General features: G+C 52.3%; 1 long non-coding RNA gene across 6 annotated transcripts; it reads right to left on the reverse strand.

The window, feature by feature from the left end:
• Nucleotides 1-3,264: 3,264 nt before the first annotated feature.
• On the reverse strand, nt 3,265-7,381 carry LOC114238298 (uncharacterized). 6 transcript variants are annotated; one of them, XR_009009653.1, is made up of 4 exons: nt 6,866-7,375; nt 4,722-6,722; nt 4,092-4,197; nt 3,265-3,429 (listed from the first exon to the last, which is right to left on the reverse strand). It is a non-coding gene; the product is annotated as an uncharacterized LOC114238298 (long non-coding RNA). The 6 variants fall into 6 exon arrangements; XR_009009652.1 differs by lacking the exon at nt 3,265-3,429 and adding an exon at nt 3,489-3,823 and having other exon boundaries at nt 4,092-6,722; nt 6,866-7,099; nt 7,294-7,381; XR_009009651.1 differs by lacking the exon at nt 3,265-3,429 and adding an exon at nt 3,489-3,823 and having other exon boundaries at nt 4,092-6,524; nt 6,603-6,722.
• Between the last annotated feature and the right edge of the window lie 18,838 nt (nt 7,382-26,219).

The raw sequence follows: 26,219 nt of genomic DNA on the forward strand, positions 1-26,219 counted from the left end.
GCCTATGGAAAGACATGGATAAATCCTCAGTATATATTGTTAAGTGAAAGCATCCAGGCTGAGGAGGCTGCACACAGTATGACCCCATTGGTGACATTCTGGAAAAGGCAAAGCTACATAGATGATAAGCAGATCATGGGGTGGGGGGTTTGAAGTGTTCCATGTGATACTTTAGGATGGATACCTGTCACTATGCATTTGTCTAAACCCACAGATGTGTATAGCCCAAGGGGCCAATCAAACTCTATTCAAATTTAGTTATTCACGGTGTAGGAGTATTACAGGATGGAATACTCAATGTGACAGACTCTAACTGTATTAGAAATGCATGGAAAAAACTCACTGTAGGAGATGGGATAAAAGGTGCTGACCTAAGTTAACTGTGGAAATGAACGCAATCTCTAGACTAAATGCAAAATGTACACAAACAGTGGACTTTATTTTATGGAGTTTGAGGGCTTTTATGGTATTTTATGAAATACCTGGATAACAGCATCTGATGCACGCTTCCTGAGTTGTTTTACAGACTTCTACCAGATGGAAGACATTAACTACTGCACTTGATGATCAAGAGCCCCCAGACCTACTGGCACCTAAGAATTGATACTGTTCACCACCCTGTTACCTCACCATCAACCAACCAGAGAATTGTGCACCAGCTGATCTCATACCCTGCGACCCCCTCCTCCAAATTCACACTAATTCCCCTCTACACCCACAGCCCTGGCCCAAGCCCGATCTACTGCCTGGTTCCTCCATCAGGCCCTGACAAAGTTCCCTGTCCCCACGGTGCGTCTCACATCCCACCCCAACATGGTCTTTCTGAAGCATAAACGAGACTGTGACTCTCTGCCACATGTAATCCCCAAATGTTTCCCCACTTTCGCTAGAGTATCTGCTGGGAGAGACATCTGCCAAGGCCCTGAGAGTCCCCGGCATCCCCACTAGGCTGGTGGCTCTTGGTTCCCTGACAATGAGCACCTCAGCAGGCCAGGCGACACGGCAGGAAACCCCAGAACTGCTCACCTCAGGATGGGGCTGGCACTGCTGCTGCCTGATCAAAGAGAGCAGAGAAGGGTTCCCCAACTGGGACACAAACACTGCACGAGTGGCCTCTCCCTTAGCTATCACATGATCCCCATGGGACTTGAGGGAAGGAAGGACCCAGGCACGTTAGTTCCTAAGCAGGATGCTGTGGGCTCAGTTGTGCCCCCCGAAAATTCACATGCTGAATCCCTAACCCCCAAGACCGCAGGATGTGGCGGTATTTGGAGATGCAGTTTTTAAAGAGGTGATCAAGTTAAAATGAGGTCACTAGGGTGGATCCTAATCCAATAAGACTGATGTCCTACCACAAGAGATTACGACACAGAAGATCATGTGAAGAGAAGATGGCTGTCTACACACCAAGGAGAGAAGCCTCAAGGAAAAACCAGCCTGCAGACACCTTGATCTCAGGCAGCATCCAGGACTAGGAGGTAGGTCTGTTGTTCAAGCTCCCCGGTCTGTGGTATTTGTTATGGCGGCCCCGAGCAGACTCACACACAGGGTAAAGAAGGTCTCACACTAGATAGCCCACTCTCCATTCCCCTGTATGTGAGTTACAGTAGCCTCAGGAACTGAGGAAGGTGTGCCCGAGGAAAGGCACAAGATATGAGATTTTAGGCATAACACGACTGCACTGATTTTTTTTTTCCTTTTTTAAAGATTTTTTAAATCTTTATTTATTTAATTAATTTATTTTTGGCTGCGTTGGGTCTTCGTTGCACAAGGGATTTCTCTAGTTGCGGCGAGGGGAGCTTCTCTTCACTGTGGTGCGCGGGCTTCTCATTGCAGTGGCTTCTCTTGTTGCGGAGCACGGGCTCTAGGCATGGGGGCTCAGTAGTTGTGGCACACGGGCATAGCTGCTCTGCAGCATGTGGGATTTTCCCGGACCAGGTCTCGAACCCGTGTGCCCTGCATCAGCAGGCAGATTATCAACCACTACACCACCAGGGAAGCCCCACAACTGCACTGATCTTAAACGAGCCCAATCTACATTCACACGAGATGGTTTTGTCCTGTATATACACCCACATTAGCACCTTCAGTCTCAAGGGCAGACCTTTGGCTTCACCACCTCCACTGAGAGCATTACCTTAATCTGCTCTGAACCACCTCCTATAGGATTTCCAGAACCACAAAGCATCAAAGACTGCATGCTGCTGTGTAATCGTGTTTCACAGGACCCAGAGGCTGTGCGCCAGCTTCCGGGTGACCCTGCCACAGCAGAGCCGCCCAGCTGTCCACCAGAACCCACGTCCCTTTTTCCTGTTCACAGCCAGCCTGCACCTCCCAGCTTTCCCACCCACTGCAGCTCCAAATGGAAGTGCTGGAGGTGGTGAGGGCCTGGGCCAGCCTGTGTCCTAGGATGGAGGGCACGGTGCCACGTGGTCACCCCATCTCCTGCTGGTGGGAGCCCTCCACCTGAAAGCCGGGAAGAGAAACAAGGAGGACAGAGCCCGGGCCCCGACCCCCACCTGCCCTGAACTATCACATGAAGGGAACACAGACATCTTGAGCATCAGACTATTTTGGGGGGACACTTTGTTCCAGTGACAAACCTTTGCTTTAAAAACCAAGGTGCTTTACAGATCCCTCCCCAACTGTAACAGAAAGTGAGGCTTAATTTCATCACAGAATAAAGTTATGGGGAATTTACTGGCCAAAGAAACTTAGGTTTGGGATACTCAATTAGTGAAGAATCTAAACAGAGTTTGGGCTTGGGGTAGTAAATTAAAGAAGTACCAAGGGTTGTTCATATAGGCTTCTGCACCTTTCACATGAGAGACTTATTTCCTGCTTTCAAGGAGATAGAGTGTCCCTCTTGCATCAGCCATTTATTAAGGAACTGTAATTCAAAATAATTGATATGCCATTGTGGAGCACCCCTCCCTGAGACCCAACAATACACAAAGGTGGGAATACATGCATATATTTCCTTGCATTATCAGCTGAGCACTTTCAGCTCCTATATGTAACTTTTTCATAACATTCTCTAGTAAAAGGAACCAGAGCTCTTTGAAATAATGGCTGACACTAGGACTGACACAGTAAATATATGAGCCAGGACAATCTTGAATCTTTTTTTTAAATTTTTTTAATTTATTTATTTTTGGCTGTGTTGGGTCTTCGTTTCTGTGCGAGGGCTTTCTCTAGTTGCAGCGAGCGGGGGCCACTCTTCATCGCGGTGCGCGGGACTCTCACCATCGCAGCCTTTCCTGTTGTGGAGCGCAGGCTCCAGACGCACAGGCTCAGTAATTGTGGCTCACGGGCCTAGTTGCTCCGCGGCATATGGGATCTTCCTAGACCAGGGCTCGAACCTGTGTCCCCTGCATTGGCAGGCGGATTCTCAACCACTGCGCCACCAGGGAAGCCCCAATCTTGAATCTTATATCAGAAAATAAGGAAGTATCAAGAAAAAAAAGTCCACAGGGTAGAATGATGTCAAAGGAAAACAGGAGCCAATGGAAAGAGCTCTCAATAGCCAAAGTAGGAATGAACTTAGCAACAAAATCTGGACTGCTGGATTATAACAAAAAGTTAAAAAAACAAAGAAAAACAAACAAACAAAAACTGTCCACAGGTGTCCATGCTGGTAAAAATAAGTAACTGCATAGGGTTTTGTTTGTTTGTTTGTTTGTTTGTTTTGATCAATAAGGTTGAATAGAAATCTCCTATGTGGAAGTCTAAATAATTGATGTGGACACTCAGCCATCCATGGATTGTGGAGGTGGAGATAACTCCTGTCTCCATAAGTGCTGGTTCCCAAAGTAGCTTCCTCCTAAAGAAGACACACAGCACGGAAATGGGAAAAACTTAACTTTATTGTGGGGAAATCTGACAAACTACCTCAGCCAGGTGACCAAAGTTAATAGTAACAGTGATAAGTTGCCTTGAGAGCCTGTTCCCTTGATATAAAGTGATGAGAAAGCACTTTACCTCTGTGATCTGCTTACTTAAAACCCATAACTCAAGCCTAATCCTGAGAAAAACACCAAGTAAATTCCAAAGCGGGACAGTCAACAAAATATCTGACCAGTACTACTCACCAATGTCAAGGTCATAGAAACAAGGACAGTCTCAGAAACTGTGAAAGCCCAGAAGAGTCTAAACAGACATGATGACTAAATGTCACGTGATACACTGGATGGCATCCTGGAAGACAAAAAGTTAGAATGAAGGAAACCCAAATGAAATATGGATGTCAGTTAATAAGTGACAATTCGGTTGAAAACTAGAATGAGAAACCTATTGTGTCACACTAGAAATCTAGAGAAAATGGGTAACTTCCTAGTAAAAACACACATTAACAAAACGGAACATAACAAAGGAAAATACAAACAGAACAGTTAAGCCACCAAAAGACCTCTTCCCCATTTTGCTTGTCCTTCCATTGTTCCGGGATTTCGCTCTCCTGGGACAGGGAAGGAACAGAGACACAGCAGTCTGGCAGTTCCCCTAAGTTCGGACCCTACTCAGTGTCTTCATCTCGCCCAGCCATGCCCCATCCAGTAGGGCACCCAAGGGAGTCTCAGGGATTATTCGTTCTGATGTATCAGCTATGACTTTTTTGATTCCAATGGACTGGACACACTTACTAAAGTAAAATAAAACATTATTTTTAAACGATAGAAATAAATTAATAACTGCAAGAGACAGGTTTAAGAGTGGATTTGGACCTGGCAGTTCTGGTGGCTCACTCTCTTGCAGTGTGATCTGGTCTCCCTCCAATCCTTTGTCCTGCTAAATGCCTTTGGGTGGCCCCATTCACAGGAAAAGTCTCTCTCACTGCATCCAGGGCTTCCAGAAACTGCAGGCGACACCCACTCAATGTCCATTTTAACAGAAAAGAAGAGGTTCAGTTAAGGTCAGTGACTGTGGTCACCCATCCAGGGCTCTTGTTGTCCTCCCTTGATGGCAGGAAGCTCTTCCACTAGCTAAAATAGCAACTTCGCTGTTGGTGGTAAACTCAAGACTCTTGCTTTGGGCATCGGGGCCTCATATCAGAGGCTGGCCCTGATTGCCAGTGTACCTCAAAAGGCACACAGACTTCATTCATGTCCCTGGGAGGTGGGAGCCCAGGAGTCACACCTGCCCTCTGACTATATTAATCACCCATCTCCACAGAACACATTTGCTCATTTTCCAGTCTCTGCTCTCTCCTTTACAGAGAACAGAAACCAAATGGTAGGTGGTAAGGAAACTGTTACTCAGCGGAGCAGTGTCTCGAGGATGATCCTATACCGTGGAATCCACAGTTGGCTGGCTTTCCGGGGGCCGCAGGGACTGGGCCCGGATACACGTGGCTCCTGGAGACCACGTGGCCTCAGAGTGAGAACACCAGCTGGGAAGCCACTTGCTCCCATACCTTTGATTTTTAATGAGTATGAATGTCAAAGGTTTGCAACAACCCGAAGGCCAGAGGATTGCAGGGCCACGGTCTGCTGTATGCTGCTTGTGGCCAGGGCCACACTCAATGTCTGCAGGGTTATTTCCTCTCAGAAGGCTGAGAGACTATGAGGGAGGAGGCCCTTTTCTCAATCACATGGATGTAGGGAACTGAAACTTCCCAAGGGGCCGTCTACGCTGCCCAGGTAGCTGTTCAATTGCCCAGCAGCAAGGTCAGCTCAGTGATTGGCCACAGGGGCTTGACAGGGCCCAGGCAGGCCTGAGCTGGAGGACCACAGATGCCTGCCTGGATGGTCACGGGTCAAGGGATATTCTGAGATTTTATTATCTACTACTGCCCACTCAAATGGGACGAACGATGCAGCCAGTCCTGAAGGGCACCGCCAGCCCTCAAGAAGGCAGCATATGGGGGCTGGCAGCGCTACAGCCTTGCATGCATGCCAACATGTCCCACTGAGCGCACTGCGTGTCAGGGCTGGGCTGGAACCTGGGTCCGGCCCCACCCTCCCCATGTTGGCGGCAGGGGACCTTCCTGACTTCTGAGGCCCTCCACAACCACAGACTGAGGTTAAGTTGGAGATGAAACAGCCAGCAACCAGAGCAGACATTTCATTCATCTTCTTTAGAGTCCAGGATGCGGAGAGGAAGCAGAGGCGGAGCAGAAAACCAACAGTCCAGCTCGACCCCGCGTCACTTGTACCAGGTGAGTCCCGTCCATCGTGGAGGCTCAGATAGAAGAGAGAGGGGAAGGGGAAGCAGGCCCATTAGATCGTGAACACTAGGTGTGTAAAGTATGAGTACTTTCTGGTTTTCTTTTTATTTACAGGAATTTCTATTTTTCAATCATTAAGATACGCTATTAGTAAAATAAAAAGATTAAAATTGTGTATACCTTTTCACACGCCCCTCACTAAATGTGAATTCTGTAGAAGGTACACATCTTCTGAAATCTCTTCTTACAAGAGTCACGGATTTACTTACTAAAAGCTGGCTGGAATCAACACAGGTGACTTTGCAGTTTTAGCATTGCCTGGGTCCGTGGCTTGCTGGGCTGCAGTTCCTACTTTCCACCTCTGTAAGATGCAGGTGGAGAAGCAAGGCTGAGACCTGTCTCTCTATGAGCTATTCAGCTAGGACTCTGAGGTACCTACCTTGTGCAGCACGTGGTAGCAGAAGCACGGGTCACAGCAGGAACAGAGTACTTGGTCTCGGCCCTTAGATGACCCAGAGTGGACATTACATACTCAGCCAACAACCAGAAAAGAGAGTCCCTTTATTAAAAAAAAAAAAAAAAATTACATTCAGCCAGCACCTGGGGTTCACCCAGGCCTGCTCTGACCTTCTGTTCCCCCTCTAACACAGGCCAACGAGATAGCTCTGGGCAAAACTGTGTTCCCACTCACCTCCCACCCACCTCAGTCAGGTCTTGCTGAACCCAGAGCACCAGGAATGCTGACCATCCTTCCAGTTTGGGGCCCCAAGGCTGTAAGCTCATCGCAGTGGGCCAGCTCTCTGGGGTCCTTCCGGCACACTCCCGAGGGTAGTGACGGGGACGCAGCTGGAATCTGAGTTGCACAGTCTGCTCATTTCACCTTCACTCGTTACGAAAAAGGTCTTTACCCATGAAACACTCACCCCACTTTTGGTCCTTTAAAAAAACAAATTTTCTTAGGAACTTTTACACCAAAGTGTCTTCCGAAAAGCAAACGTTCAGCAATAAGATTTATTTCAGTACAATTTCATTTTATGTACATACAAGTGTACTTAAAGAGGGCCATGTATAAAATGAGATGCCTAGTTTGCCATTTCTTTGAAGTCTGAGGCACCTGAGGGTGAGCATACCTGAGGTTTGTGATTGTTGCTTTCATGGAGTACTGTCTTCCCGCCTTTATCTCCAGACCCAAGGATGGGGAACAAAGGTGAAACAGGTCTGCACACTGTAAAATGTCTTCAGAAATCTGCAAACCCTGCTTCTTACAGGAGTTAAAGGTTAAGGACCAGGACAATGAAAGGGTGTGTGGAGGAAGGAATAGCAAGTAACCAAAACAAGGTGTCTGCGACCAACCCACCTTCTCTGTCACGAGTGTGCACCTGGAGTTGGTCTCTGTGTTTGGGGAGCCCTTGTGCTTCACAGAAGCAGTGCTGAGCCAGGGTGGAGGAGCTGGCCACAGACACCACCTGCCAAGTACCTGTGGGACCCACTCTCAGTCCTGAGCTAAGGTTAAACCATAATTACATTTATTTCCTTATTTACTGTGACAGGCAACGTGCTCAGTACTTGGAGTGACTATATTCCCCCCCATTTTATTGTTTTAAACCACGTTATGAAGGTATCATTGACATACAGAAAGCTGTACATGATTAATACATGCAACTTTGTGAGTATGGAGACAGATTACACCCATGAAACCATCACCACAATCTACACCGTAAACATATGTGTCACTCCAAAGGTGTCCTCCCGACCTATTCATTCCTTTATTTATTATTATTCCTATTATCATCATTCTTTGTGTGTATGGTAAGAACACTTAAGATAGGAGCCATCCTCAGTAAATTTTAAGCACACAATACAGTATTGTTAACTACAGGCACCATATTATACAGCAGAGCTCCAGAACTTGTTTTCATCTGGTATAACTGAAACTTTGTGCCCTTGGACTAGCACCTCCCAATTTCTCAGGGACTCAGAAGGGGTGACCTGTTGCCTCGGGCCTTGACAGCTGGGAGGAGGCAGAGCCTTGGCGTCTTCCTGCTCTGTCCAGACCTACGCACGGTCTGCAAATGCTCTGCCCCTGGCCGCCGCCCCTTGCTCACACGCCCTGGTGTAAAACCCCAAGTTTGGAGCCCAGGCCACCCATGCATGAGTGGCAGAAACCCTTCCCCAGGGACCTCCCTCTGCCTCCTTTTTCTAGTCTTCTCCTTCCCTCCCTCCCATGCCTCTCCTTGCTTCCCCGTGAAGAAGGAGCTGGTGGAGAAAAGCGAAGCCCGGTGGCTGCAATCACACACACACACACACACACACACACACACACACACCTCTCCCTGCGGTGAGGGCTGCTCTGAGTGGTCAGTGCATTCACACATTAAGCCTCATGACGACCTCGGGAGGGCAGTCCTCACTGTTCCCCCATTTCACAGATGAGGGCCCGAGGCAGAGGACAGCAGTAGCGCATCCACCCTCACACAGGATGAGGCCCAGACGCCCCTAACCTGTGGCTCACCTGGCTCCAGCCACAGCCGCCTCGGGTTCTCGCAGACTCTGCTGGGTCTTTTCCACAAATCCCTTCGAGACCTACAGGCTCTTAACTAATCTACGAGGGCAAGTTACTCAAGTTCGTCTGAAAAACACCCCCCAGCAGGTTTCTATCCAGCTATGAGCACGGGAAAAACTGAAGACAGATGGGAGAGCCCAGGTTACAGAAGAGGTTGAAGCAGCTGCTTCGTTGTCACAGTAGGAGAAGGGAGAGCTTGGCAAGGAAAAGAAGGTGCGTGGCTGGGAAGGAGGGGCGTGTGGACCCTCTCAAAGCCCCGTCCTCCACTCAAGCACAGACTTGGACCAAGCCCAAAGCAATGTGAGGACTCTGCAGTCAACAGGTTGAAGAAGGCGTACACCCTGGACCAAGGCCAAGTGCCAGCCAATGTCTTCAGAAGGGAAGAAAAATATAAAGTAGGTGGCTCTGCTTGGAGTCTTTGAGATTGAGCTGCGAGGGGCAGACCCCAGCATCATGCCACTCCAGCACATGTTCATGCCCAGAGGTACCTTCTCCACGGGGAACTGTGGACATTTGTAGAACATACCTGCCCTTCTTCTCCACAGAAGAAGAACCTGAGAGTCAGAGAACTGAGATATCCCGTGGAGGAGCACACACCGTTTACAGGTTGTAAATAGCTTCAGGAGGTCACCACTGCTGACCAAGCCGCAGCTGCATGCGCATTTAGGCACACAGGCGGGTCAAGAGTCAGGCAGGGTCCTTTTGCAAAGCTGCCTCGCTAAGCTTCCACTCTAATAAGGTTTTGGTTACAGAAATGCATACTCATGGCAGAAGTTTTTAAAATGCAGAAGATAACTGAGAAGTAAAAATTCCCTGTGCTTCCCTCCCAAGAGATACCGCCACTAACCTACTGAGCCATCCATCTCCTTTCAGCCTCAGGCTGAGCCCCTCTGACCTGGACGTCAGTCTGGCGTGGACACCACACCCCGCACTACCCCTAGGTGCCCAGTGCGGAGTGGCCAGCGTGCTGGGGCTTGGGGATGGGGTGGTCTGCGCCTGGGAGAGCCTTCTGAAGAGGGCAGTTCCGAAAGGCCCAGGCCGCGGGGCACGGGGTGAGGCTTCGTCGTCGTCACGCCTCTGCTGCTGACCAGCGGCTCCCGGAGCCTCGCGACTCAGGGGCGCTCCGCACAGCAGCCGCCACCTCGCTGCTAATCGGCCTGATTCGTCTCTTTCTACCCCAGATACCACCCTGTGCATTACCAGTGACGCCAAGACCACGCCTGCTAGCGCCAAATCCAGCAATCCCTCCTCCTGGCTTTGCAGACCCTGCTCTACAACAGCGGGGAGCGTGGGGGTAAAGCGCACTCTGAGTGCACAGAATTCGGGGAGCTAACGAGGCCCTCAGGCCCCGACTCCTAAAGCCAGGGCACCGGGTCACTCACCAGCAGCGGACAGCAAAAGGCCCTTAAATTGGAGCAAGCTACAGGAGAGGACCATCGCCCCCTTGTGGGCAGGAAAGGGGTTGCGCTGTCTCCTGAGCTCCTCCTGGAGGCCAGCATTGCCACGTGCATAGGTTTCTCACGCTCAGCACTGCTGACATTCTGGGCTGAATTGTTCCCTGTGGTGGGCTTTGTCCTGGGCATTGCAGTGTGTTTAGCAGCGTCCCTGGCCACCTGCCGCTAGCCCACCCTCCAGACATTGCCAGGTGTCTCTGGGGAGGGAGGGTAAACTGTTCTGTTCAGGGACCCCTGCACTCACCCTGCCGCTCCGGCCAGCCCAGGGGCCACCGCGCCTGCAGGACTCACCTCCTAACCAGGCATACTGCGGAGGGTGGGCGGGGAGGGTACAGGCTGGAGTCTCTTCTCCCCCAGTGTTGGCATCCAAAAATCCTAACTGCTGATTCTGCAACTCCCATGAAGTTGACATTTCTCCCCTCTCTTATCAGGGGCTTGAAAACAATTTATCTGTCTGTGGTTTCATTATTAAATCCCTTTTCTTTCTGATGAAAATGCCTTTGGTCCCTATATACATAGAAGTTTAAGATTTTAAGTGTAGTGCTACTTCTATTTTAGATACTGATGACTATGAGGGCAAACCTAGGCCTTTTGGGAAACACATTTTTCTGGGTCTATAACATGTTTCCTTTTTGATACTGGGGGTCTCGGGTAGCAGTTTGGGATGGATTATTTGAAGCCAAAGATTTGAGGATTGCATCCTTACACCTGCCTATTTTCCCTCTCAGTCTCCATCTGAAACTAGCCTGGATACATGGAAAGTGTGGACCTCGGCAGCCAGGATCTCAGTGAAGGGACGCCGCTGGCTGAGCTCTGTCCATTCATGTGAAGGGCAAACTGCTCACTCCTGAACCTCTCCACCTTGGACCAGGTGTCGCATTGCAGGGAAGGTACAACCTACAGACACTTTTATTGGCAGACCTCTTTAAAGATTTCAAAGTGGGGCCACATGGTGTACGTTTGTTGCCAGGATTTCGCCATGCATACGGGAGGGAAGCGCTGTGATGCCCACCTTACAAATAAAGAAAGCTGAGGCTCACTTAAGTGGCTTGCCCAAGTTGACCTAGATTCTGGTCTTTCATGGGATGCCTGCAGGACACACAACAGGAATATAAGGCCTCTACACACTCCCAACACCTCTGACGAGATGGCTTCTGCCATCAGGCCCCCATTTCCAGGTGGACAAGCGGCACACTTACACGTGCTTTCTAACAAGTGAAAACAGACACGAGCTACACACTGGGCACTTCCCTGAATCAGCGTTTCTACACGGGGTGTTCTGTGTGTAGTGAACAGCCTCAACTAAGGAATGCCTGAGTTAGGCCTCTGGGCCTGTGCTTGCTCCAAAAGCCTGCACTGTAACACGAAGAAATGTGCTTTACTCACAGTTGGAACGCCAGCCGACTTTCTCTTGGAGGCAGGGTGACTTCAGGTAGGAAGTCCTAGAAGGAATGCTTAGCAGAGTGCTTTTTCAGTAGAGCTCACAATAGGGCAATGAGGCACAATTCCATGGCATGTTAGACGGGGTAGAAACGTTTTCCTAAAGCTATTGGAGTGCTGAGGAAATCTAGTTCTCTCAAGTAAGAGTGTAGCATGTTGCCCTTTGCTCGGCATACACAGAGGGCATGTGAAGGGCCAACTGACCTGGCTGTTGCTCAGCAAACATAGAGGGTTCTGGGGGTACTCAGTGATCTGTAGGGAAAAGGGTGCCAACCAGGGGGCTTAGGAGTCCTGAAAAGGGTACTCCCTCTAAAATAAAGCAGAAGAATGACTAAGACATCATGGAAACAGCTGCATGCCGCCCTTTCTGCGCGGTTACTCAGGGACTTACCTCGAGGTCAGTACTCACGTTGAGTTTCCCTTTAGCTCTAGAGCGTGGCACGATGAGCTCCACCCCGGCCATCGAAGCACCCGGCTTAGCTAGAGAAAATACATTTTCTTCCCAGAGCCATGACTACAGTGGCTAGTGGCCTATCAGCAGCACTCAATTTCAAATAGCTTCAAGGCAGCATGAATGGAGATTTCAAAATGGGAAAGCAAGGCTAGTTCCATCAAGCCCCCATTTCCACGGGCACACGCAGCATACATCCCTGTGCTTTCAAACAAGTCCAAAGAGACACAGGTTACCCAGTGGTTCCTTCCCTGAATCAACTCCTCGAAGCAGGGTGTTCTGCATCTAGCGAACTGCCTCAACCAAGGAACGCCCCAGCTAGGCCTCCGGGCCCACGGCTCTTCAAAAGCCTCCACTGTTACACGAAGAACTGGGCTTTAGTTGCAGTCGGAACGCAAGCCGACTTTCTCCTGGAGGCAAGGTGACTTCAGACAGGGGGTCCCAGATGGAATGCAAAGCCGAGGGTTTTTCTCAGTGCATCGCAGACTAGGGCAATGTGTCAGACTTGCAGGGCACGTTGGACCTCCTAAATTGGTGTTCGTCGACCTGTGGGAGTATTGAGGAAACCAAGTTACCCAAGAGAAAGTGCAGTGTGTTGCCCTACACTCGGCATACACAGAGTGGCTCCGAAGGCCTACGAGCCCGGATGTGGCTTAGCAGGCCCATGGGGGCCTGAGGGTATTCAGTGTCCTTGCAGGGAATAGGGTGCCCACGCCAGGCTCCTAGATGTCCTGCAGAGCGTACTGACGTTAAAATAATGCAGGGCAGTGGCTACGGCCTCATGGAAACTGCTGCACGCCTCCGCTTCTGCATGGCAATTCAGGGCCTTACCGCGAGGCAAGTGCTCTTGCTGAGGGTCCCGTTAGTGCCACAGCATGGGAGGATGCTGACTTTCTCCTCCAGCAGAGTGACTTCAGGTACGAGGTCCTCGAAGAATTCTAAGCAGAGTGTTTTCTCATGGCAGCTCAGACGGGGGCCGTGACGAACACTTCCATGGCAGGTCGCACTGCCTAGAAATGTGGTCCTGAGGCTGCTCCAGGGCTCTGGAAATGTAGCTCTCCTTAAGGAACGTGCAGGGTGTTGCCCATCACTCGGCATGCACAGAGGGCCTCTGAGGGACCTACCTTTGGGCCTCCATGTTGCTCACAGGCCCACAGGGGTCTGGAGGCACTCAGGGATACTGGAGGGAAAATGATGCACACCCGAGGGGCATAAGAGTCCTGGAAAGGGTACTTCCTTTAAAATAGAGCAGAACAGAGGCTTCCCTGGTGGTGCACTGGTTGACAATCTGCCTGCCAATGCAGGGGACACGGGTTCGAGCTCTGGTCTGGGAGGAATCCCCATGCCACGGGGCAACTGGGCCCGTGAGCCACAACTACTGAGCCTGCGCCTCTGGAGCCTGTGCTCCGCAACAAGAGAGGCTGAGATACTGAGAGGCCTACGCACCGCGATGAAGAGTGGCCCCCACTTACCGTAACTGGAGAGAGCCCTAGCACAGAAACGAAGACCCAATATAGCAATCAATCAATCAATCCATCAATCAATCTTAAAACAACAATAAAAAATATAAAAACTAAAATAAAATACAGCAGAACAGCGACTAATACCTCATGGAAACAGCTGCATGCCGCCCTTTCTGCGCGGTTCCTCAGGGACTTACCTCGAGGTCAGTACTCACGTTGAGTTTCCCTTTAGCTCCAGAGCGTGGCACGATGAGCTCCACCCCGGCCATCGAAGCATCCGGCTAGCTAGACAAAACTCATTGTCTTCCCAGAGCCATGCATAGAGTGGCTAGTGGCCTGTCAACAGCAGTCAATTTCAAGTAGCTTCAAGGCAGCATGAATGGAGCTTTCAGAATGGGAAAGCAAGGCTAGTTCCATCAGGCCCCCATTTCCGCTTGCACACGCAGCATACATCCCTGTGCTTTCTAACAAGTCCAAAGAGACACAGGTTACCCAGTGGTTACTTCGTTGAATCAACTCCTCGAAGCAGGGTGTTCTGCATCTAGCGAACTGCCTCAACCAAGGAAAGCCCCAGCTAGGCCTCCGGGCCCGTGGCTCTTCAAAAGCCTGCAGTGTTATCCGAGGAACTGGGCTTTAGTTGCAGTCGGAACGCAAGCCCACATTCTCCTGGAGGCAGGGTGACTTCAGACAGGGGGTCCCAGATGGAATACGAAGCCGAGTGTTTTCTCAGTGCAGCGCAGACTAGGGCAATGAGTCAGACTTGCACGGCATGTTGGCCCTGCTAGAACGGTGTTCGTGGACCTGTGGGAATGCTGGGGAAGTCAAGCTGTCCCAAGAAAGAGTGCAGTCTGTTGCCCTACACTCGGCATACACAGAGTGGCTCCGAAGGGCTACGGGCCTGGATGTGGCTTAGCAGGCCCAGGGGGGCCTGAGGGTACTCAGTGTCCTTGCAGGGAATAGGGTGCCCACGCCAGGCTCCTAGATGTCCTGCAGAGCGTACTGACGTTAAAATAATGCAGGGCAGTGGCTACGGCCTCATGGAAACTGCTGCACGCCTCCGCTTCTGCATGGCAATTCAGGGCCTTACCGCGAGGCAAGTGCTCTCGCTGAGGGTCCCGTTAGCGCCACAGCATGGGAGGATGCTGACTTTCTCCTCCAGCAGAGTGACTTCAGGTACGAGGTCCTCGAAGAATTCTAAGCAGAGTGTTTTCTCACGGCAGCTCAGACGGGGGCCGTGACGAACACTTCCATGGCAGGTCGCACTGCCTAGAAATGTGGTCCTGAGGCTGCTCCAGGGCTCTGGAAATGTAGCTCTCCTTAAGGAACGTGCAGGGTGTTGCCCATCACTCGGCATGCACAGAGGGCCTCTGAGGGACCTACCTTTGGGCCTCCATGTTGCTCACAGGCCCACAGGGGTCTGGAGGCACTCAGGGATCCTGGAGGGAAAATGATGCACACCCGAGGGGCCTAAGAGGCCTGGAAAGGGTACTTCCTTTAAAATAGAGCAGAACAGAGGCTTCCCTGGTGGTGCACTGGTTGACAATCTGCCTGCCAATGCAGGGGACACGGGTTCGAGCTCTGGTCTGGGAGGAATCCCCATGCCACGGGGCAACTGGGCCCGTGAGCCACAACTACTGAGCCTGCGCCTCTGGAGCCTGTGCTCCGCAACAAGAGAGGCTGAGATACTGAGAGGCCTACGCACCGCGATGAAGAGTGGCCCCCACTTACCGTAACTGGAGAGAGCCCTAGCACAGAAACGAAGACCCAATATAGCAATCAATCAATCAATCCATCAATCAATCTTAAAACAACAATAAAAAATATAAAAACTAAAATAAAATACAGCAGAACAGCGACTAATACCTCATGGAAACAGCTGCATGCCGCCCTTTCTGCGCGGTTACTCAGGGACTTACCTCGAGGTCAGTACTCACGTTGAGTTTCCCTTTAGCTCCAGAGCGTGGCACGATGAGCTCCACCCCGGCCATCGAAGCATCCGGCTAGCTAGACAAAACTCATTGTCTTCCCAGAGCCATGCATAGAGTGGCTAGTGGCCTGTCAACAGCAGTCAATTTCAAGTAGCTTCAAGGCAGCATGAATGGAGCTTTCAGAATGGGAAAGCAAGGCTAGTTCCATCAGGCCCCCATTTCCGCTTGCACACGCAGCATACATCCCTGTGCTTTCTAACAAGTCCAAAGAGACACAGGTTACCCAGTGGTTACTTCGTTGAATCAACTCCTCGAAGCAGGGTGTTCTGCATCTAGCGAACTGCCTCAACCAAGGAAAGCCCCAGCTAGGCCTCCGGGCCCGTGGCTCTTCAAAAGCCTGCAGTGTTATCCGAGGAACTGGGCTTTAGTTGCAGTCGGAACGCAAGCCCACATTCTCCTGGAGGCAGGGTGACTTCAGACAGGGGGTCCCAGATGGAATACGAAGCCGAGTGTTTTCTCAGTGCAGCGCAGACTAGGGCAATGAGTCAGACTTGCACGGCATGTTGGCCCTGCTAGAACGGTGTTCGTGGACCTGTGGGAATGCTGGGGAAGTCAAGCTGTCCCAAGAAAGAGTGCAGTCTGTTGCCCTACACTCGGCATACACAGAGTGGCTCCGAAGGGCTACGGGCCTGGATGTGGCTTAGCAGGCCCAGGGGGGCCTGAGGGTACTCAGTGTCCTTGCAGGGAATAGGGTGCCCACGCCAGGCTCCTAGATGTCCTGCAGAGCGTACTGACGTTAAAATAATGCAGGGCAGTGGCTACGGCCTCATGGAAACTGCTGCACGCCTCCGCTTCTGCATGGCAATTCAGGGCCTTACCGCGAGGCAAGTGCTCTCGCTGAGGGTCCCGTTAGCGCCACAGCATGGGAGGATGCTGACTTTCTCCTCCAGCAGAGTGACTTCAGGTACGAGGTCCTCGAAGAATTCTAAGCAGAGTGTTTTCTCACGGCAGCTCAGACGGGGGCCGTGACGAACACTTCCATGGCAGGTCGCACTGCCTAGAAATGTGGTCCTGAGGCTGCTCCAGGGCTCTGGAAATGTAGCTCTCCTTAAGGAACGTGCAGGGTGTTGCCCATCACTCGGCATGCACAGAGGGCCTCTGAGGGACCTACCTTTGGGCCTCCATGTTGCTCACAGGCCCACAGGGGTCTGGAGGCACTCAGGGATCCTGGAGGGAAAATGATGCACACCCGAGGGGCCTAAGAGGCCTGGAAAGGGTACTTCCTTTAAAATAGAGCAGAACAGAGGCTTCCCTGGTGGTGCACTGGTTGACAATCTGCCTGCCAATGCAGGGGACACGGGTTCGAGCTCTGGTCTGGGAGGAATCCCCATGCCACGGGGCAACTGGGCCCGTGAGCCACAACTACTGAGCCTGCGCCTCTGGAGCCTGTGCTCCGCAACAAGAGAGGCTGAGATACTGAGAGGCCTACGCACCGCGATGAAGAGTGGCCCCCACTTACCGTAACTGGAGAGAGCCCTAGCACAGAAACGAAGACCCAATATAGCAATCAATCAATCAATCCATCAATCAATCTTAAAACAACAATAAAAAATATAAAAACTAAAATAAAATACAGCAGAACAGCGACTAATACCTCATGGAAACAGCTGCATGCCGCCCTTTCTGCGCGGTTCCTCAGGGACTTACCTCGAGGTCAGTACTCACGTTGAGTTTCCCTTTAGCTCCAGAGCGTGGCACGATGAGCTCCACCCCGGCCATCGAAGCATCCGGCTAGCTAGACAAAACTCATTGTCTTCCCAGAGCCATGTATACAGTGGCCAGTGGCCTGTCAACAGCAGTCAATTTCAAGTAGCTTCAAGGCAGCATGAATGGAGCTTTCAGAATGGGAAAGCAAGGCTAGTTCCATCAGGCCCCCGTTTCCACTTGCACACGCAGCATACATCCCTGTGCTTTCTAACAAGTCCAAAGAGACACAGGTTACCCAGTGGTTACTTCGTTGAATCAACTCCTCGAAGCAGGGTGTTCTGCATCTAGCGAACTGCCTCAACCAAGGAAAGCCCCAGCTAGGCCTCCGGGCCCGTGGCTCTTCAAAAGCCTGCAGTGTTATCCGAGGAACTGGGCTTTAGTTGCAGTCGGAACGCAAGCCCACATTCTCCTGGAGGCAGGGTGACTTCAGACAGGGGGTCCCAGATGGAATACGAAGCCGAGTGTTTTCTCAGTGCAGCGCAGACTAGGGCAATGAGTCAGACTTGCACGGCATGTTGGCCCTGCTAGAACGGTGTTCGTGGACCTGTGGGAATGCTGGGGAAGTCAAGCTGTCCCAAGAAAGAGTGCAGTCTGTTGCCCTACACTCGGCATACACAGAGTGGCTCCGAAGGGCTACGGGCCTGGATGTGGCTTAGCAGGCCCATGGGGGCCTGAGGGTACTCAGTGTCCTTGCAGGGAATAGGGTGCCCACGCCAGGCTCCTAGATGTCCTGCAGAGCGTACTGACGTTAAAATAATGCAGGGCAGTGGCTACGGCCTCATGGAAACTGCTGCACGCCTCCGCTTCTGCATGGCAATTCAGGGCCTTACCGCGAGGCAAGTGCTCTCGCTGAGGGTCCCGTTAGCGCCACAGCATGGGAGGATGCTGACTTTCTCCTCCAGCAGAGTGACTTCAGGTACGAGGTCCTCGAAGAATTCTAAGCAGAGTGTTTTCTCACGGCAGCTCAGACGGGGGCCGTGACGAACACTTCCATGGCAGGTCGCACTGCCTAGAAATGTGGTCCTGAGGCTGCTCCAGGGCTCTGGAAATGTAGCTCTCCTTATGTTACGTGCAAGGTGTTGCCCATCACTCGGCATGCACAGAGGGCCTCTGAGGGACCTACCTTTGGGCCTCGATGTTGCTCAGCAGGCCCACAGGGGTCTGGAGGCACTCAGGGATCCTGGAGGGAAAATGATGCACACCCGAGGGGCCTAAGAGGCCTGGAAAGGGTACTTCCTTTAAAATAGAGCAGAACAGAGGCTTCCCTGGTGGTGCACTGGTTGACAATCTGCCTGCCAATGCAGGGGACACGGGTTCGAGCTCTGGTCTGGGAGGAATCCCCATGCCACGGGGCAACTGGGCCCGTGAGCCACAACTACTGAGCCTGCGCCTCTGGAGCCTGTGCTCCGCAACAAGAGAGGCTGAGATACTGAGAGGCCTACGCACCGCGATGAAGAGTGGCCCCCACTTACCGTAACTGGAGAGAGCCCTAGCACAGAAACGAAGACCCAATATAGCAATCAATCAATCAATCCATCAATCAATCTTAAAACAACAATAAAAAATATAAAAACTAAAATAAAATACAGCAGAACAGCGACTAATACCTCATGGAAACAGCTGCATGCCGCCCTTTCTGCGCGGTTCCTCAGGGACTTACCTCGAGGTCAGTACTCACGTTGAGTTTCCCTTTAGCTCCAGAGCGTGGCACGATGAGCTCCACCCCGGCCATCGAAGCATCCGGCTAGCTAGACAAAACTCATTGTCTTCCCAGAGCCATGTATACAGTGGCCAGTGGCCTGTCAACAGCAGTCAATTTCAAGTAGCTTCAAGGCAGCATGAATGGAGCTTTCAGAATGGGAAAGCAAGGCTAGTTCCATCAGGCCCCCGTTTCCACTTGCACACGCAGCATACATCCCTGTGCTTTCTAACAAGTCCAAAGAGACACAGGTTACCCAGTGGTTACTTCGTTGAATCAACTCCTCGAAGCAGGGTGTTCTGCATCTAGCGAACTGCCTCAACCAAGGAAAGCCCCAGCTAGGCCTCCGGGCCCGTGGCTCTTCAAAAGCCTGCAGTGTTATCCGAGGAACTGGGCTTTAGTTGCAGTCGGAACGCAAGCCCACATTCTCCTGGAGGCAGGGTGACTTCAGACAGGGGGTCCCAGATGGAATACGAAGCCGAGTGTTTTCTCAGTGCAGCGCAGACTAGGGCAATGAGTCAGACTTGCACGGCATGTTGGCCCTGCTAGAACGGTGTTCGTGGACCTGTGGGAATGCTGGGGAAGTCAAGCTGTCCCAAGAAAGAGTGCAGTCTGTTGCCCTACACTCGGCATACACAGAGTGGCTCCGAAGGGCTACGGGCCTGGATGTGGCTTAGCAGGCCCATGGGGGCCTGAGGGTACTCAGTGTCCTTGCAGGGAATAGGGTGCCCACGCCAGGCTCCTAGATGTCCTGCAGAGCGTACTGACGTTAAAATAATGCAGGGCAGTGGCTACGGCCTCATGGAAACTGCTGCACGCCTCCGCTTCTGCATGGCAATTCAGGGCCTTACCGCGAGGCAAGTGCTCTCGCTGAGGGTCCCGTTAGCGCCACAGCATGGGAGGATGCTGACTTTCTCCTCCAGCAGAGTGACTTCAGGTACGAGGTCCTCGAAGAATTCTAAGCAGAGTGTTTTCTCACGGCAGCTCAGACGGGGGCCGTGACGAACACTTCCATGGCAGGTCGCACTGCCTAGAAATGTGGTCCTGAGGCTGCTCCAGGGCTCTGGAAATGTAGCTCTCCTTAAGGAACGTGCAGGGTGTTGCCCATCACTCGGCATGCACAGAGGGCCTCTGAGGGACCTACCTTTGGGCCTCCATGTTGCTCACAGGCCCACAGGGGTCTGGAGGCACTCAGGGATCCTGGAGGGAAAATGATGCACACCCGAGGGGCCTAAGAGGCCTGGAAAGGGTACTTCCTTTAAAATAGAGCAGAACAGAGGCTTCCCTGGTGGTGCACTGGTTGACAATCTGCCTGCCAATGCAGGGGACACGGGTTCGAGCTCTGGTCTGGGAGGAATCCCCATGCCACGGGGCAACTGGGCCCGTGAGCCACAACTACTGAGCCTGCGCCTCTGGAGCCTGTGCTCCGCAACAAGAGAGGCTGAGATACTGAGAGGCCTACGCACCGCGATGAAGAGTGGCCCCCACTTACCGTAACTGGAGAGAGCCCTAGCACAGAAACGAAGACCCAATATAGCAATCAATCAATCAATCCATCAATCAATCTTAAAACAACAATAAAAAATATAAAAACTAAAATAAAATACAGCAGAACAGCGACTAATACCTCATGGAAACAGCTGCATGCCGCCCTTTCTGCGCGGTTCCTCAGGGACTTACCTCGAGGTCAGTACTCACGTTGAGTTTCCCTTTAGCTCCAGAGCGTGGCACGATGAGCTCCACCCCGGCCATCGAAGCATCCGGCTAGCTAGACAAAACTCATTGTCTTCCCAGAGCCATGTATACAGTGGCCAGTGGCCTGTCAACAGCAGTCAATTTCAAGTAGCTTCAAGGCAGCATGAATGGAGCTTTCAGAATGGGAAAGCAAGGCTAGTTCCATCAGGCCCCCGTTTCCGCTTGCACACGCAGCATACATCCCTGTGCTTTCTAACAAGTCCAAAGAGACACAGGTTACCCAGTGGTTACTTCGTTGAATCAACTCCTCGAAGCAGGGTGTTCTGCATCTAGCGAACTGCCTCAACCAAGGAAAGCCCCAGCTAGGCCTCCGGGCCCGTGGCTCTTCAAAAGCCTGCAGTGTTATCCGAGGAACTGGGCTTTAGTTGCAGTCGGAACGCAAGCCCACATTCTCCTGGAGGCAGGGTGACTTCAGACAGGGGGTCCCAGATGGAATACGAAGCCGAGTGTTTTCTCAGTGCAGCGCAGACTAGGGCAATGAGTCAGACTTGCACGGCATGTTGGCCCTGCTAGAACGGTGTTCGTGGACCTGTGGGAATGCTGGGGAAGTCAAGCTGTCCCAAGAAAGAGTGCAGTCTGTTGCCCTACACTCGGCATACACAGAGTGGCTCCGAAGGGCTACGGGCCTGGATGTGGCTTAGCAGGCCCATGGGGGCCTGAGGGTACTCAGTGTCCTTGCAGGGAATAGGGTGCCCACGCCAGGCTCCTAGATGTCCTGCAGAGCGTACTGACGTTAAAATAATGCAGGGCAGTGGCTACGGCCTCATGGAAACTGCTGCACGCCTCCGCTTCTGCATGGCAATTCAGGGCCTTACCGCGAGGCAAGTGCTCTCGCTGAGGGTCCCGTTAGCGCCACAGCATGGGAGGATGCTGACTTTCTCCTCCAGCAGAGTGACTTCAGGTACGAGGTCCTCGAAGAATTCTAAGCAGAGTGTTTTCTCACGGCAGCTCAGACGGGGGCCGTGACGAACACTTCCATGGCAGGTCGCACTGCCTAGAAATGTGGTCCTGAGGCTGCTCCAGGGCTCTGGAAATGTAGCTCTCCTTAAGGAACGTGCAGGGTGTTGCCCATCACTCGGCATGCACAGAGGGCCTCTGAGGGACCTACCTTTGGGCCTCCATGTTGCTCACAGGCCCACAGGGGTCTGGAGGCACTCAGGGATCCTGGAGGGAAAATGATGCACACCCGAGGGGCCTAAGAGGCCTGGAAAGGGTACTTCCTTTAAAATAGAGCAGAACAGAGGCTTCCCTGGTGGTGCACTGGTTGACAATCTGCCTGCCAATGCAGGGGACACGGGTTCGAGCTCTGGTCTGGGAGGAATCCCCATGCCACGGGGCAACTGGGCCCGTGAGCCACAACTACTGAGCCTGCGCCTCTGGAGCCTGTGCTCCGCAACAAGAGAGGCTGAGATACTGAGAGGCCTACGCACCGCGATGAAGAGTGGCCCCCACTTACCGTAACTGGAGAGAGCCCTAGCACAGAAACGAAGACCCAATATAGCAATCAATCAATCAATCCATCAATCAATCTTAAAACAACAATAAAAAATATAAAAACTAAAATAAAATACAGCAGAACAGCGACTAATACCTCATGGAAACAGCTGCATGCCGCCCTTTCTGCGCGGTTCCTCAGGGACTTACCTCGAGGTCAGTACTCACGTTGAGTTTCCCTTTAGCTCCAGAGCGTGGCACGATGAGCTCCACCCCGGCCATCGAAGCATCCGGCTAGCTAGACAAAACTCATTGTCTTCCCAGAGCCATGCATAGAGTGGCTAGTGGCCTGTCAACAGCAGTCAATTTCAAGTAGCTTCAAGGCAGCATGAATGGAGCTTTCAGAATGGGAAAGCAAGGCTAGTTCCATCAGGCCCCCATTTCCGCTTGCACACGCAGCATACATCCCTGTGCTTTCTAACAAGTCCAAAGAGACACAGGTTACCCAGTGGTTACTTCGTTGAATCAACTCCTCGAAGCAGGGTGTTCTGCATCTAGCGAACTGCCTCAACCAAGGAAAGCCCCAGCTAGGCCTCCGGGCCCGTGGCTCTTCAAAAGCCTGCAGTGTTATCCGAGGAACTGGGCTTTAGTTGCAGTCGGAACGCAAGCCCACATTCTCCTGGAGGCAGGGTGACTTCAGACAGGGGGTCCCAGATGGAATACGAAGCCGAGTGTTTTCTCAGTGCAGCGCAGACTAGGGCAATGAGTCAGACTTGCACGGCATGTTGGCCCTGCTAGAACGGTGTTCGTGGACCTGTGGGAATGCTGGGGAAGTCAAGCTGTCCCAAGAAAGAGTGCAGTCTGTTGCCCTACACTCGGCATACACAGAGTGGCTCCGAAGGGCTACGGGCCTGGATGTGGCTTAGCAGGCCCAGGGGGGCCTGAGGGTACTCAGTGTCCTTGCAGGGAATAGGGTGCCCACGCCAGGCTCCTAGATGTCCTGCAGAGCGTACTGACGTTAAAATAATGCAGGGCAGTGGCTACGGCCTCATGGAAACTGCTGCACGCCTCCGCTTCTGCATGGCAATTCAGGGCCTTACCGCGAGGCAAGTGCTCTCGCTGAGGGTCCCGTTAGCGCCACAGCATGGGAGGATGCTGACTTTCTCCTCCAGCAGAGTGACTTCAGGTACGAGGTCCTCGAAGAATTCTAAGCAGAGTGTTTTCTCACGGCAGCTCAGACGGGGGCCGTGACGAACACTTCCATGGCAGGTCGCACTGCCTAGAAATGTGGTCCTGAGGCTGCTCCAGGGCTCTGGAAATGTAGCTCTCCTTATGTTACGTGCAAGGTGTTGCCCATCACTCGGCATGCACAGAGGGCCTCTGAGGGACCTACCTTTGGGCCTCCATGTTGCTCAGCAGGCCCACAGGGGTCTGGAGGCACTCAGGGATCCTGGAGGGAAAATGATGCACACCCGAGGGGCCTAAGAGGCCTGGAAAGGGTACTTCCTTTAAAATAGAGCAGAACAGAGGCTTCCCTGGTGGTGCACTGGTTGACAATCTGCCTGCCAATGCAGGGGACACGGGTTCGAGCTCTGGTCTGGGAGGAATCCCCATGCCACGGGGCAACTGGGCCCGTGAGCCACAACTACTGAGCCTGCGCCTCTGGAGCCTGTGCTCCGCAACAAGAGAGGCTGAGATACTGAGAGGCCTACGCACCGCGATGAAGAGTGGCCCCCACTTACCGTAACTGGAGAGAGCCCTAGCACAGAAACGAAGACCCAATATAGCAATCAATCAATCAATCCATCAATCAATCTTAAAACAACAATAAAAAATATAAAAACTAAAATAAAATACAGCAGAACAGCGACTAATACCTCATGGAAACAGCTGCATGCCGCCCTTTCTGCGCGGTTCCTCAGGGACTTACCTCGAGGTCAGTACTCACGTTGAGTTTCCCTTTAGCTCCAGAGCGTGGCACGATGAGCTCCACCCCGGCCATCGAAGCATCCGGCTAGCTAGACAAAACTCATTGTCTTCCCAGAGCCATGTATACAGTGGCCAGTGGCCTGTCAACAGCAGTCAATTTCAAGTAGCTTCAAGGCAGCATGAATGGAGCTTTCAGAATGGGAAAGCAAGGCTAGTTCCATCAGGCCCCCGTTTCCGCTTGCACACGCAGCATACATCCCTGTGCTTTCTAACAAGTCCAAAGAGACACAGGTTACCCAGTGGTTACTTCGTTGAATCAACTCCTCGAAGCAGGGTGTTCTGCATCTAGCGAACTGCCTCAACCAAGGAAAGCCCCAGCTAGGCCTCCGGGCCCGTGGCTCTTCAAAAGCCTGCAGTGTTATCCGAGGAACTGGGCTTTAGTTGCAGTCGGAACGCAAGCCCACATTCTCCTGGAGGCAGGGTGACTTCAGACAGGGGGTCCCAGATGGAATACGAAGCCGAGTGTTTTCTCAGTGCAGCGCAGACTAGGGCAATGAGTCAGACTTGCACGGCATGTTGGCCCTGCTAGAACGGTGTTCGTGGACCTGTGGGAATGCTGGGGAAGTCAAGCTGTCCCAAGAAAGAGTGCAGTCTGTTGCCCTACACTCGGCATACACAGAGTGGCTCCAAAGGGCTACGGGCCTGGATGTGGCTTAGCAGGCCTAGGGGGGCCTGAGGGTACTCAGTGTCCTTGCAGGGAATAGGGTGCCCACGCCAGGCTCCTAGATGTCCTGCAGAGCGTACTGACGTTAAAATAATGCAGGGCAGTGGCTACGGCCTCATGGAAACTGCTGCACGCCTCCGCTTCTGCATGGCAATTCAGGGCCTTACCGCGAGGCAAGTGCTCTCGCTGAGGGTCCCGTTAGCGCCACAGCATGGGAGGATGCTGACTTTCTCCTCCAGCAGAGTGACTTCAGGTACGAGGTCCTCGAAGAATTCTAAGCAGAGTGTTTTCTCACGGCAGCTCAGACGGGGGCCGTGACGAACACTTCCATGGCAGGTCGCACTGCCTAGAAATGTGGTCCTGAGGCTGCTCCAGGGCTCTGGAAATGTAGCTCTCCTTATGTTACGTGCAAGGTGTTGCCCATCACTCGGCATGCACAGAGGGCCTCTGAGGGACCTACCTTTGGGCCTCGATGTTGCTCAGCAGGCCCACAGGGGTCTGGAGGCACTCAGGGATCCTGGAGGGAAAATGATGCACACCCGAGGGGCCTAAGAGGCCTGGAAAGGGTACTTCCTTTAAAATAGAGCAGAACAGAGGCTTCCCTGGTGGTGCACTGGTTGACAATCTGCCTGCCAATGCAGGGGACACGGGTTCGAGCTCTGGTCTGGGAGGAATCCCCATGCCACGGGGCAACTGGGCCCGTGAGCCACAACTACTGAGCCTGCGCCTCTGGAGCCTGTGCTCCGCAACAAGAGAGGCTGAGATACTGAGAGGCCTACGCACCGCGATGAAGAGTGGCCCCCACTTACCGTAACTGGAGAGAGCCCTAGCACAGAAACGAAGACCCAATATAGCAATCAATCAATCAATCCATCAATCAATCTTAAAACAACAATAAAAAATATAAAAACTAAAATAAAATACAGCAGAACAGCGACTAATACCTCATGGAAACAGCTGCATGCCGCCCTTTCTGCGCGGTTCCTCAGGGACTTACCTCGAGGTCAGTACTCACGTTGAGTTTCCCTTTAGCTCCAGAGCGTGGCACGATGAGCTCCACCCCGGCCATCGAAGCATCCGGCTAGCTAGACAAAACTCATTGTCTTCCCAGAGCCATGTATACAGTGGCCAGTGGCCTGTCAACAGCAGTCAATTTCAAGTAGCTTCAAGGCAGCATGAATGGAGCTTTCAGAATGGGAAAGCAAGGCTAGTTCCATCAGGCCCCCGTTTCCACTTGCACACGCAGCATACATCCCTGTGCTTTCTAACAAGTCCAAAGAGACACAGGTTACCCAGTGGTTACTTCGTTGAATCAACTCCTCGAAGCAGGGTGTTCTGCATCTAGCGAACTGCCTCAACCAAGGAAAGCCCCAGCTAGGCCTCCGGGCCCGTGGCTCTTCAAAAGCCTGCAGTGTTATCCGAGGAACTGGGCTTTAGTTGCAGTCGGAA

The sequence above is a fragment of the Balaenoptera acutorostrata genome, chromosome 11 (genome assembly GCF_949987535.1).
Source record: "Balaenoptera acutorostrata chromosome 11, mBalAcu1.1, whole genome shotgun sequence".
Taxonomy (NCBI): domain Eukaryota; kingdom Metazoa; phylum Chordata; class Mammalia; order Artiodactyla; family Balaenopteridae; genus Balaenoptera; species Balaenoptera acutorostrata.